This window comes from Lissotriton vulgaris, chromosome 11 (assembly GCF_964263255.1).
Source record: "Lissotriton vulgaris chromosome 11, aLisVul1.2, whole genome shotgun sequence".
In the NCBI taxonomy this organism is placed as follows: domain Eukaryota; kingdom Metazoa; phylum Chordata; class Amphibia; order Caudata; family Salamandridae; genus Lissotriton; species Lissotriton vulgaris.
The window spans coordinates 510,033,996-510,046,415 of NC_141699.1; the positions used below are offsets into that span (position 1 = coordinate 510,033,996).

Consider the following 12,420-nt stretch of genomic DNA (forward strand, 5'->3'; position numbering starts at 1 on the left):
ACAGGGAAGGGTTGGAGGGGTGCCTTGCACTTTCCTCCACTTTTGCCACTGGCCTGGCAAGTCTGACAAGTCCTACAAAAAGTTCCCACTTCCTTCTTCATCTGAGGCCAGTAGAAATGGGTGACAAGCCGCAGAAAAGGTCCTGTCCTGTCCCAGATGTCCTGCGAGAGGTACGTCATGGGCCAGACCCAGTAGGAAGGTCCTGAAGCGCTCGGGTACCACCAGCACACGGGCTGCACCGGGCTCAGTGACCTTAGGCTCACTATACAACAACCCATCTTCCCAGTAAATGAGATGGTGTTTGGACTCTCTACCTGCTGCCTGGTCTGCAGCCTGTTGCAGCATACCAATAAGAGAAGGGCACTCTTTCTGCGCCTTGCAGAACTCCTCCCTGGAGGGACCCCCTTCTTGCTGCCAATGGGTCAGCTCAGGCAAGTCTCCCAGTTCGGCTACCTGTTCCCCCGTAGGTACCAGAGCATCCCCCTCCGGGACTGCTTCCTCCTGGACCGTGGGAACGGCCGGGGCTGGTTTCCCACGCCCCCTGCCCTCCTTCCTCTGGGCAGGTTCCTGGGCCACTGTTTCAGGCTCCAGGTCTGCTTGACCACTCTTACTGGGGGCCAGGGCCCGAGTGGTCACACAGGCCCACTCAGGACACCCCACCATCTCCAGATGTCTCTTGCGTTCCACCTCCTTCCAGGGGGAACTCTCCAGGTCGTTGCCTAACAGACAGTCCACCGGCATGGCGGGCCTCACCACAACTCGCAAGGGGCCTGAGACCCCCCCACTCAAAGGGAACCTGCGCCATTTTGCAAAGGCGCACCGAGTTGTCAGCGGCCACCACCGGATGAAGTACATCTGGGATAACCTGCTCCTCAGGGACCCACTGACACCTGACAGATGTCACACTAGCTCCTGTGTGCCTGAGGGCCTCCACCTCCCTACCGTTGACGGTCACCCACTGCTGGTACTTTATAGTGTTGTCCGGCAGGTCGGTTTTCTGGTCCATCTCTCGGTCTCCCAAAGAGACCAGGGTCATCACTGCCAGCTCCTCCTCTCCACTAGGTATTAACTCCTCCCCCAAGTTTACACTCACCAAACTAGGTTTGGGAATGATCGGGGGTGTGGGGGCTTTCTGGGGGCACCTCAGGGCAATGTGACCATTCCCATTACAGTTGTAACACCTAATGGGGCCTTGAAAGGTACGCCCACCCTTAGGGGGTGGGGGTGCCCGTAACTGGGGGGCTGGGGACTCCTTTGCAGCTGAACTGTTTTGGGGCCCTTTAGGGAACTCCTTCTTGTTACCTGTGTCCCCCCCACTCTTCTGCTGGGGACCCTGTCCAACTTTGGCTGTGGTAACCACGATCCCCTTGTGGACCCTGGTGCTGGTCCAGCGGTCCGCCTCCTTAGCAAGCTCCCTGGGATCAGTTAACTTACTATCCAAAAGATGCTGGCGCAGCTCTGGAACACATAGACTGCTCAAGTGCTCCCAACTAATTAAATGGAACAACCCCTCATAATCAGTTACCTTGCTGCCCTTTATCCAACCTTCCAATGCACGCGTATACAGATTCACACACTCCACCCATGTACTGGACTCTAACTTTTTAAAGTTCCTAAACTTCTGTCTATACTGCTCTGGGGTAAGCCCCTACCTGAGGCATAGGGCCTCCTTCATATGGGGATAGGTCATCTTGCCTGCCAATTCTAAGGGTGAGAGGACATCCCTCCCAGAAGCCTCAAAATGCTTCCACAGGCCCGCCCCCCAATCCTCCATAGGCACCTTACCCATCTTAAGAGCAATCTCATAGGCTGTGAACCACGCATAGATATCCTCCCCCTTCTGAAAATTCTGGACTATGTCCTTGGGGAGGTATACCCTAGGCCCATGCACTTGCTGTACGCTGCCACCATTTGAACCGGACCCCCACTGCTTAGCTTTTAGTTCCAGTTCTCTCATGCTCACCTCATGGGCCAGAAGTAACTTCTTTTCTTCCATCTGGGCCTTGAGCCTCAGGACTTCTAGCTTATGTTCCCGCGCTCTCTGGTTCTCTTGAATTTCCTTCGGGGAGAGGCCCCTGCTGGAATGGGTGCTGCCAGCCCTTGGGGCTGGTCCGCCTATTGGCAGATCATTCGCTCCAAAGTCATTCCCTGGTGGATTCTCCGTCTCTGCACCACCTGTCCCTGCGGCCTCCTTGGCCTCCCACCAGACCTTTAAGGCTTCCTGCAGCTCGTCCTTCCTAGAGCCGCTTTTAATGGAGCACCCAAAGTCTCTGCAGTACTTCCTGAGAGCATCCTTGTGATAGCAATACAGATCTCCAATGTCAAAATCCACTTCTCCCTTTGTACTGGTTTCCTTCTCACTTGGCGCCTTTTCACTGGGCGGTGACATGGTGCTTCACGGAAATTCAAAAATAGAACTAGGAGCCAATGATTTGGTATGTGGTTATGTAGGTCTGCACTAAACTAGTGGTGCTCACCAATCACTGTCGGTCAGGCGCAAACACACGTCCTCATCCCACCGCTACACCACCAATGTTAGAATTGGGGGTCCATACTTGGTAGGGCCACGGCCTCTAACCAACTAGGGACCCTCTCCTCTAGTCAAGGCAAGGTGGATGTACGTCAAAAGATAATCCCCGCTCACCCCCTGGGTAGCTTGGCAGAGCAGACAGGCTTATCTCCAGGGCAATGTGTAACGTATTTGCACCAACACTCACAGTAATCAGAGGGAACACCACAAACGGACACCACACTGGTATAATATAAAAATCATATTTTTATATGTTCTTAGGCAGACTTAAAACGGACATAAACCAACATAAAAATAGTCTTCTTAAAACAAAAGTGTTCTCATTGTGGAAAGTGTTCTCACATAGTAAAAACGAGTCTGTGGCAAAAGATTTGGGCACCTCAGAATGCACGCCGAGCAGTCCGTGGTTAAAAGGGACTGCACCTCTCTTGACGGGGACACTCTGATGCCAGTACGAGGGTGCGGGGAGGGGCTTAGCGTTCGAGGATTCCCTCGCCGGCTGACGCGGGCGAGGCACACACGCTGGGCCTCCCTCTCCCCCCAGGTGGACGCGCTCGCACTTGTCCCACACTCGAGCGTTAACTGGGGGGGAAAGCGGCAGGCTGCTCGGCTCCCGGGTCTCGGGGGGCCGGTATTCCTCCTCGCTCGCTGGGGCAATCCACGCTCCTTCTCGGGGTGAGGTAGGCTGCCAGCCAATCCCTGCGCGACTTTCCGATGACGCGGCGGGCCGCCAGCCAATCCTTTCGCGGCTTTCCAGTGACGCGGCGGGCCGCCAGCCAATCACAGCTCGGCGATCTGGGCGAGCCTCCCCTTCACGTCGCGGCTCCCGGTGCCTGACAGATCTCGATGTTGGGGGCACCGGGGGACTCCGGGTTTTCGCGAGCAGAGGCAGGGGTCCACGGTGCTCCTATTTAGTGGCAGAGGGGCGGCCTCCTGGGCTCTGGCGATTCCTTTTGAAATTGGAGTTTAGGGAGAGAGGATACGAGCCCACGAGCTCCCGCAGCACCCTCTCTCTCCCTCTGCGATTTAAGTCACCAATCAGTTATTCCCCCGCACACAGCAAGAAGGGGGGGAAGGCGATGACCACGGCAGAGTTTCTTTGTCCCTAGACTCTGGGGCCAGGAGGCTAGCTCTTCTTTAGCCCTTGGAGAGTTCTTCTTGGCAGGAGGGGGACAAAGCACACAGCACAGTCCCAACGGTCCCTCTTAGGCAGGACAAGACAGCAGGTCAGCTTCCAGACACACAGCAATGGCAGCACTGTTCCTGGGGTCTTCTTACGGTGTCCTCTTCAGCAGGGCGTCTCCTCTTCGGTCAGAAGTAGTCTGAGTCTAAAGTACACGGGTCTTTCCTTTATACAGAAAATTGTCTTTGATGCCTTTGAGGTTTTGTGATTTAAGTATGGGTCGCCCTTGTCCAGGCTCTGGCGGTGGGAGTCTCTCGGTCCTGGGGAATCTTTCCCTTTGAAGCAGGGAGGCAGGGACATCCGTCATCCAGCCGACAGGGGAGCCGGTAACTCAAGAGGCAGGGTACAGCCCAGCACCACTCCTCCCCCTAACCTTCAGGGGCAGCCAGCTATCATCCCACTGCTGGAGCTTTCCCAGACCCTGTCACACTCCCTCTAACTCGCACACCCAGGCAGGCCCACAGACAGACTGGACAAGAAACTAGCCACTTTCTAAAAGTGCTATTTTCAGACACCACATTCAAAAACCACCCAGACTAAAAGATGTATTATGAATTTCTGAGTCCCGAGAAACCAAGTTTGGATTCTCTATCTTGTTCCTAGGGGAAGATAGGCAGGTCCCCATGGGCCCCCACTCCCCCTCCATTCTGTCCTATGGGCAAGGTAGCCTTGCAAAAGTGAAAAACGAAGTTGGCAGTAATCCACTACTGCAGCATGTCCCTTACATCTGTACAGGCCCTACTAGGAGCACTTGCACTTTGGCACTGATCAGCAGTGGCCAAGTGCCCAAAGCATCTAAACTAGCAAAACATTATCCAGCATTGAATCAACAACATAGGAGGAAGAGATTAGAAAGTCAGGGGAAATCACGCCAAGGATGCCAGGTCTAACAGGCGGGTAGAGGATCTTTGGAGTGTGAGGATTGTTTGAGTTTAGAAATGATGTTGATGATAGTGGTTTCTGATACTGGACTAAATTCGCTCCATGAAGCCTTGTTTTTAGAAAGGTGACCTGTCCGGGATGAGTCAAGATGGGGGAGACTAGGGAGGGGTTGAGAGGGGTCGAGACATGGGGGAGAGGAGGACATAAGTGAATTAGGAATGTTAGGAAGGGTGTGTTGGTTGAGGGGAGGTTGGAGAGAGAGAGGGGGGGAGAGAAGGATAGTTCGATTTTGTTGACTTTATTCGTAAAGAAGCTGGCAATTTCTTCGCATCTTTCCACAGAGGCTGCTAATTTGGGCGGGCCAGAGAAAGTTTGTTTTTTAACGATGTTAAAGAGTTCTCTGGGGCGGTTTCTAGCCTGGTCAAGTTGTGACCGGAGAAAGGAGGCCTTTTCGTTGAAGATATGTTTTTTGTAATAGGCTCTGGTAGTTCTCAGGAGAGCCAGGTTATCAGAGGTGAGATGACTCCTCCAAGCACGTTCTGATTGTCTGAGGGCCAGTCTTTCATTATTGAGTTCGGCATTGAACCAGGACTTGGGAGGGATGTTTTTTTTTATTTTTTAGTTTTATTGGCACAATTAAGTTGAGGGCTTCAAGAATAGAATTATTGTAATGGTCAGTAAGGTTGTTGGTGCTATGAGAGGGAGGGGAGAGAAGTAAGTGAGTTTTAATTGTGGATTCCAATTCATCAGGTAGAAAAGGTGAAGGTTGCGAGAAGGTTTCATAAGTAAAGTGCTAATGGGGTGGGGCGAGTAATTGGGCTAATCAAGGTGAAGAGGATAAGGTGGTGATCAGACCAGTCTACAGGAAGTATATTAGAGAGAGAGGCCAGATCCTTGCTCGTCAAAATAGCATTGAGGGTGGCACCTTTGGTGTGAGTAGGGGCATGGCAGAGTTGGGTCAGGTCAGTAATGTCTAAGGCTTCTTTAAATAGGATGACAGCAGGGTCATAATTTTTGTTCCAGTGGATGTTGTAATCACCAAGGGAGAGATACTTGGAGTGGGAGAGCGATGCTTGAATAATAAGATCAGTCATCTCTTCAGTAAAGGAGAGACAATTTCCGGGGGGGTGGTAAATAGTGTGCAGCCGAGTGGTGGGAATGCCAGGAAAAGTGAGGTCGGCGCAAAAGTATTCAAAGGATGAGGGGTCTTGGAGCTGGACAAGTGAGATATCAAGTTCATTGTTAAAGATTAGGGCAAGGCCTCCTCCTATTTGATCGATTCTATATTTCTTAATGGTGGTTGTACCGCCGAGCTAGCGGGTGGTCAATCCCGACCGCGGCTAAGGTGGTTCACAGACTGCCAAACTGGTAAAAAGACCCTATGTGTTTTATGAACTTTTGGGCCACTAAATGGGCCTGGATTCAATTAAAACCATTCTTAACATGCTCAAGGTCATCCTATAGTTTTAGTGACGAGTTCTGGTTCTATTCTATAACTCATTAAATCGAAGGTTTTTAAATGTTTATTCAGATTTTTATATTCTGTAACTCCAAAGTATACTGTGCACTGTAATGTAAGAAGGTGTTTATACTGTTTTTATCATTTTTATGGCATATTTAGCTGTGCACAATAAAAATATTTGATTTGATTTGATATGATTTGATTTCCTGACTTAAAATAAAACATGTTCTGGATTGCTCTGCTGACATTACACATTTTCAAAAACAAGTCATAATGCACTCAATTCTGCTTGAGTGTTTTTCTCTGCCAATTCAGTTATGGGGCATAATGATCTATTTTAAAGTGTACCATTTTTTTTTCATTTCGAAGTGGCGTTCTTGTAAGAAACCACTCCACTTACACTCAAAAGCTCGAGTGACGTCTTCACTTGGGCGTCTTTACTTGGACTTGTTATAATTGAACTAAGCATTAGAGCAATCCTGGGTTCGTTTCGAGGAACCATATCTTGTTGGTTTTAGCTATAACCATACAACAAATGAAAAAAGATACATTTTATTTTGGTGAAAGAGTCTTTCAGAGCAGATTGACCAATTACAAAAACCAACAGAATCTGTATCAGCAGATCTTAAACCATGAGGATCATAGACAAACTGGAGGCATTCAAGAAATGTACCATGATTTAGAGATTGGTCAGAGTAGCCACACTTATTTGTATTTGTATTTGTATTTTTGATTTGTAGAGCGCCTTATCACCCAGGGGTCTCTAAGCGCTTAGCGGAGAGTGGACACAGAGATGTTAGGGGAACAAGCTAGATGGTACCCCATGCCTCCTGGAATAGCACGGTTTTTAGCTTTTTTCTGAAGGGCAAGAGACTTGTTTCTTTGCGCAGGTTCTCAGGCAGTTGATTCCATGCTCTGGGAATTGTGTAGGAGAACGTGCGTCCTCCTAAAGAGGACAGTTTGAACCGTGGGCAGATCAATAGTGCAGCCTCTGCTGATCGTAAGTTCCTGCTAGGGCATACGGGATAAGACGTTCCTTAATGTATTTAGGGGCTTACCCATACAGGGCTTTCTGCGTAATGCATAGGCCCTTAAACTTGGCCCGCTGATTTACTGGCAGCCAGTGAAGTTTGCGAAGAAGGGGGGTGGCATGGGTCCTTCTTGGTTTGTTGAAAATGAGTCTGGCCGCGTCGTTCATGACAATCTGAAGTCTGTTCATAAGTTTTTGCGGAGTACCGAAATACATGACGTTGCCGTAGTCCAGCCGTGCCAGGATTAATGCTGATACTGCTCTCCTGAGAGTGTCCGCCGTCAGGATGGGAGACAGTTTGCGCAGTTGTCTCATTAAGCCCACACACGTGCCCACTACTGCTGAGACCTGGGCTGACATAGTGAGGTTGGCATCTACGACTAAGCCTAGGCTTTTAACTGTTTCTGCCGGTACTGGGGTGTTTCCTAATTCAGTGGCTTGCGAAAAGTGAGACACCGGGGAGTCCCGATGCCTATGGTAACATCCTGCACACTTTCACATGAACCACTGGGTTCTCCTCTGGTGTATATGTATACCAAGAATAATGAAAATTCAAATTGTATTCATTTGTGTCAATATTCTTTGTTTATTCTTTCTTTTTCATTCACTTGAATCCTTATGTTTTCAAAACAATCTTTTATCTCATCTCCCATTTACCCCCTTCTGCCTCTTCTGCGGTGTATATTAGAGTTTCCGCTTTATTTGTCGTAATTTGAGCAATTTCTTCTAAATTCATCTTTGCGGTGCTTGGATGGAGGGTAGACTAGGTTTATGAATGTATCGTAATAGGGTCCGTCCAGCACTCTTTTGCTTAACTTATTCTTTCTTAAATCTCATTCGTTGTTGTGCACTGCTACCTTTGGTGGTTTAGTCTAAAACCACTTCTTTCAATGTCTTGCGAAAAGTGAGACACCGGGGAGTCCCGATGCCTATGGTAACATCCTGCACACTTTCACATGAACCACTGGGTTCTCCTCTGGTGTATATGTATACCAAGAATAATGAAAATTCAAATTGTATTCATTTGTGTCAATATTCTTTGTTTATTCTTTCTTTTTCATTCACTTGAATCCTTATGTTTTCAAAACAATCTTTTATCTCATCTCCCATTTACCCCCTTCTGCCTCTTCTGCGGTGTATATTAGAGTTTCCGCTTTATTTGTCGTAATTTGAGCAATTTCTTCTAAATTCATCTTTGCGGTGCTTGGATGGAGGGTAGACTAGGTTTATGAATGTATCGTAATAGGGTCCGTCCAGCACTCTTTTGCTTAACTTATTCTTTCTTAAATCTCATTCGTTGTTGTGCACTGCTACCTTTGGTGGTTTAGTCTAAAACCACTTCTTTCAATGTCTTGCGAAAAGTGAGACACCGGGGAGTCCCGATGCCTATGGTAACATCCTGCACACTTTCACATGAACCACTGGGTTCTCCTCTGGTGTATATGTATACCAAGAATAATGAAAATTCAAATTGTATTCATTTGTGTCAATATTCTTTGTTTATTCTTTCTTTTTCATTCACTTGAATCCTTATGTTTTCAAAACAATCTTTTATCTCATCTCCCATTTACCCCCTTCTGCCTCTTCTGCGGTGTATATTAGAGTTTCCGCTTTATTTGTCGTAATTTGAGCAATTTCTTCTAAATTCATCTTTGCGGTGCTTGGATGGAGGGTAGACTAGGTTTATGAATGTATCGTAATAGGGTCCGTCCAGCACTCTTTTGCTTAACTTATTCTTTCTTAAATCTCATTCGTTGTTGTGCACTGCTACCTTTGGTGGTTTAGTCTAAAACCACTTCTTTCAATGTCTTGCGAAAAGTGAGACACCGGGGAGTCCCGATGCCTATGGTAACATCCTGCACACTTTCACATGAACCACTGGGTTCTCCTCTGGTGTATATGTATACCAAGAATAATGAAAATTCAAATTGTATTCATTTGTGTCAATATTCTTTGTTTATTCTTTCTTTTTCATTCACTTGAATCCTTATGTTTTCAAAACAATCTTTTATCTCATCTCCCATTTACCCCCTTCTGCCTCTTCTGCGGTGTATATTAGAGTTTCCGCTTTATTTGTCGTAATTTGAGCAATTTCTTCTAAATTCATCTTTGCGGTGCTTGGATGGAGGGTAGACTAGGTTTATGAATGTATCGTAATAGGGTCCGTCCAGCACTCTTTTGCTTAACTTATTCTTTCTTAAATCTCATTCGTTGTTGTGCACTGCTACCTTTGGTGGTTTAGTCTAAAACCACTTCTTTCAATGTCTTGCGAAAAGTGAGACACCGGGGAGTCCCGATGCCTATGGTAACATCCTGCACACTTTCACATGAACCACTGGGTTCTCCTCTGGTGTATATGTATACCAAGAATAATGAAAATTCAAATTGTATTCATTTGTGTCAATATTCTTTGTTTATTCTTTCTTTTTCATTCACTTGAATCCTTATGTTTTCAAAACAATCTTTTATCTCATCTCCCATTTACCCCCTTCTGCCTCTTCTGCGGTGTATATTAGAGTTTCCGCTTTATTTGTCATAATTTGAGCAATTTCTTCTAAATTCATCTTTGCGGTGCTTGGATGGAGGGTAGACTAGGTTTATGAATGTATCGTAATAGGGTCCGTCCAGCACTCTTTTGCTTAACTTATTCTTTCTTAAATCTCATTCGTTGTTGTGCACTGCTACCTTTGGTGGTTTAGTCTAAAACCACTTCTTTCAATGTCTTGCGAAAAGTGAGACACCGGGGAGTCCCGATGCCTATGGTAACATCCTGCACACTTTCACATGAACCACTGGGTTCTCCTCTGGTGTATATGTATACCAAGAATAATGAAAATTCAAATTGTATTCATTTGTGTCAATATTCTTTGTTTATTCTTTCTTTTTCATTCACTTGAATCCTTATGTTTTCAAAACAATCTTTTATCTCATCTCCCATTTACCCCCTTCTGCCTCTTCTGCGGTGTATATTAGAGTTTCCGCTTTATTTGTCGTAATTTGAGCAATTTCTTCTAAATTCATCTTTGCGGTGCTTGGATGGAGGGTAGACTAGGTTTATGAATGTATCGTAATAGGGTCCGTCCAGCACTCTTTTGCTTAACTTATTCTTTCTTAAATCTCATTCGTTGTTGTGCACTGCTACCTTTGGTGGTTTAGTCTAAAACCACTTCTTTCAATGTCTTGCGAAAAGTGAGACACCGGGGAGTCCCGATGCCTATGGTAACATCCTGCACACTTTCACATGAACCACTGGGTTCTCCTCTGGTGTATATGTATACCAAGAATAATGAAAATTCAAATTGTATTCATTTGTGTCAATATTCTTTGGTTATTCTTTCTTTTTCATTCACTTGAATCCTTATGTTTTCAAAACAATCTTTTATCTCATCTCCCATTTACCCCCTTCTGCCTCTTCTGCGGTGTATATTAGAGTTTCCGCTTTATTTGTCGTAATTTGAGCAATTTCTTCTAAATTCATCTTTGCGGTGCTTGGATGGAGGGTAGACTAGGTTTATGAATGTATCGTAATAGGGTCCGTCCAGCACTCTTTTGCTTAACTTATTCTTTCTTAAATCTCATTCGTTGTTGTGCACTGCTACCTTTGGTGGTTTAGTCTAAAACCACTTCTTTCAATGTCTTGCGAAAAGTGAGACACCGGGGAGTCCCGATGCCTATGGTAACATCCTGCACACTTTCACATGAACCACTGGGTTCTCCTCTGGTGTATATGTATACCAAGAATAATGAAAATTCAAATTGTATTCATTTGTGTCAATATTCTTTGTTTATTCTTTCTTTTTCATTCACTTGAATCCTTATGTTTTCAAAACAATCTTTTATCTCATCTCCCATTTACCCCCTTCTGCCTCTTCTGCGGTGTATATTAGAGTTTCCGCTTTATTTGTCGTAATTTGAGCAATTTCTTCTAAATTCATCTTTGCGGTGCTTGGATGGAGGGTAGACTAGGTTTATGAATGTATCGTAATAGGGTCCGTCCAGCACTCTTTTGCTTAACTTATTCTTTCTTAAATCTCATTCGTTGTTGTGCACTGCTACCTTTGGTGGTTTAGTCTAAAACCACTTCTTTCAATGTCTTGCGAAAAGTGAGACACCGGGGAGTCCCGATGCCTATGGTAACATCCTGCACACTTTCACATGAACCACTGGGTTCTCCTCTGGTGTATATGTATACCAAGAATAATGAAAATTCAAATTGTATTCATTTGTGTCAATATTCTTTGTTTATTCTTTCTTTTTCATTCACTTGAATCCTTATGTTTTCAAAACAATCTTTTATCTCATCTCCCATTTACCCCCTTCTGCCTCTTCTGCGGTGTATATTAGAGTTTCCGCTTTATTTGTCGTAATTTGAGCAATTTCTTCTAAATTCATCTTTGCGGTGCTTGGATGGAGGGTAGACTAGGTTTATGAATGTATCGTAATAGGGTCCGTCCAGCACTCTTTTGCTTAACTTATTCTTTCTTAAATCTCATTCGTTGTTGTGCACTGCTACCTTTGGTGGTTTAGTCTAAAACCACTTCTTTCAATGTCTTGCGAAAAGTGAGACACCGGGGAGTCCCGATGCCTATGGTAACATCCTGCACACTTTCACATGAACCACTGGGTTCTCCTCTGGTGTATATGTATACCAAGAATAATGAAAATTCAAATTGTATTCATTTGTGTCAATATTCTTTGTTTATTCTTTCTTTTTCATTCACTTGAATCCTTATGTTTTCAAAACAATCTTTTATCTCATCTCCCATTTACCCCCTTCTGCCTCTTCTGCGGTGTATATTAGAGTTTCCGCTTTATTTGTCGTAATTTGAGCAATTTCTTCTAAATTCATCTTTGCGGTGCTTGGATGGAGGGTAGACTAGGTTTATGAATGTATCGTAATAGGGTCCGTCCAGCACTCTTTTGCTTAACTTATTCTTTCTTAAATCTCATTCGTTGTTGTGCACTGCTACCTTTGGTGGTTTAGTCTAAAACCACTTCTTTCAATGTCTTGCGAAAAGTGAGACACCGGGGAGTCCCGATGCCTATGGTAACATCCTGCACACTTTCACATGAACCACTGGGTTCTCCTCTGGTGTATATGTATACCAAGAATAATGAAAATTCAAATTGTATTCATTTGTGTCAATATTCTTTGTTTATTCTTTCTTTTTCATTCACTTGAATCCTTATGTTTTCAAAACAATCTTTTATCTCATCTCCCATTTACCCCCTTCTGCCTCTTCTGCGGTGTATATTAGAGTTTCCGCTTTATTTGTCGTAATTTGAGCAATTTCTTCTAAATTCATCTTTGCGGTGCTTGGATGGAGGGTAGA

At 45.5% G+C, this 12,420-nt stretch overlaps 1 protein-coding gene across 4 annotated transcripts in view; it reads left to right on the forward strand.

Annotated features, from left to right (window-relative positions):
- SLC4A5 (solute carrier family 4 member 5) overlaps positions 1-12,420 on the forward strand; it is a 611,906-nt gene that overhangs the window by 297,394 nt on the left and 302,092 nt on the right. The gene's annotated exons all lie outside the window — the stretch shown is intronic.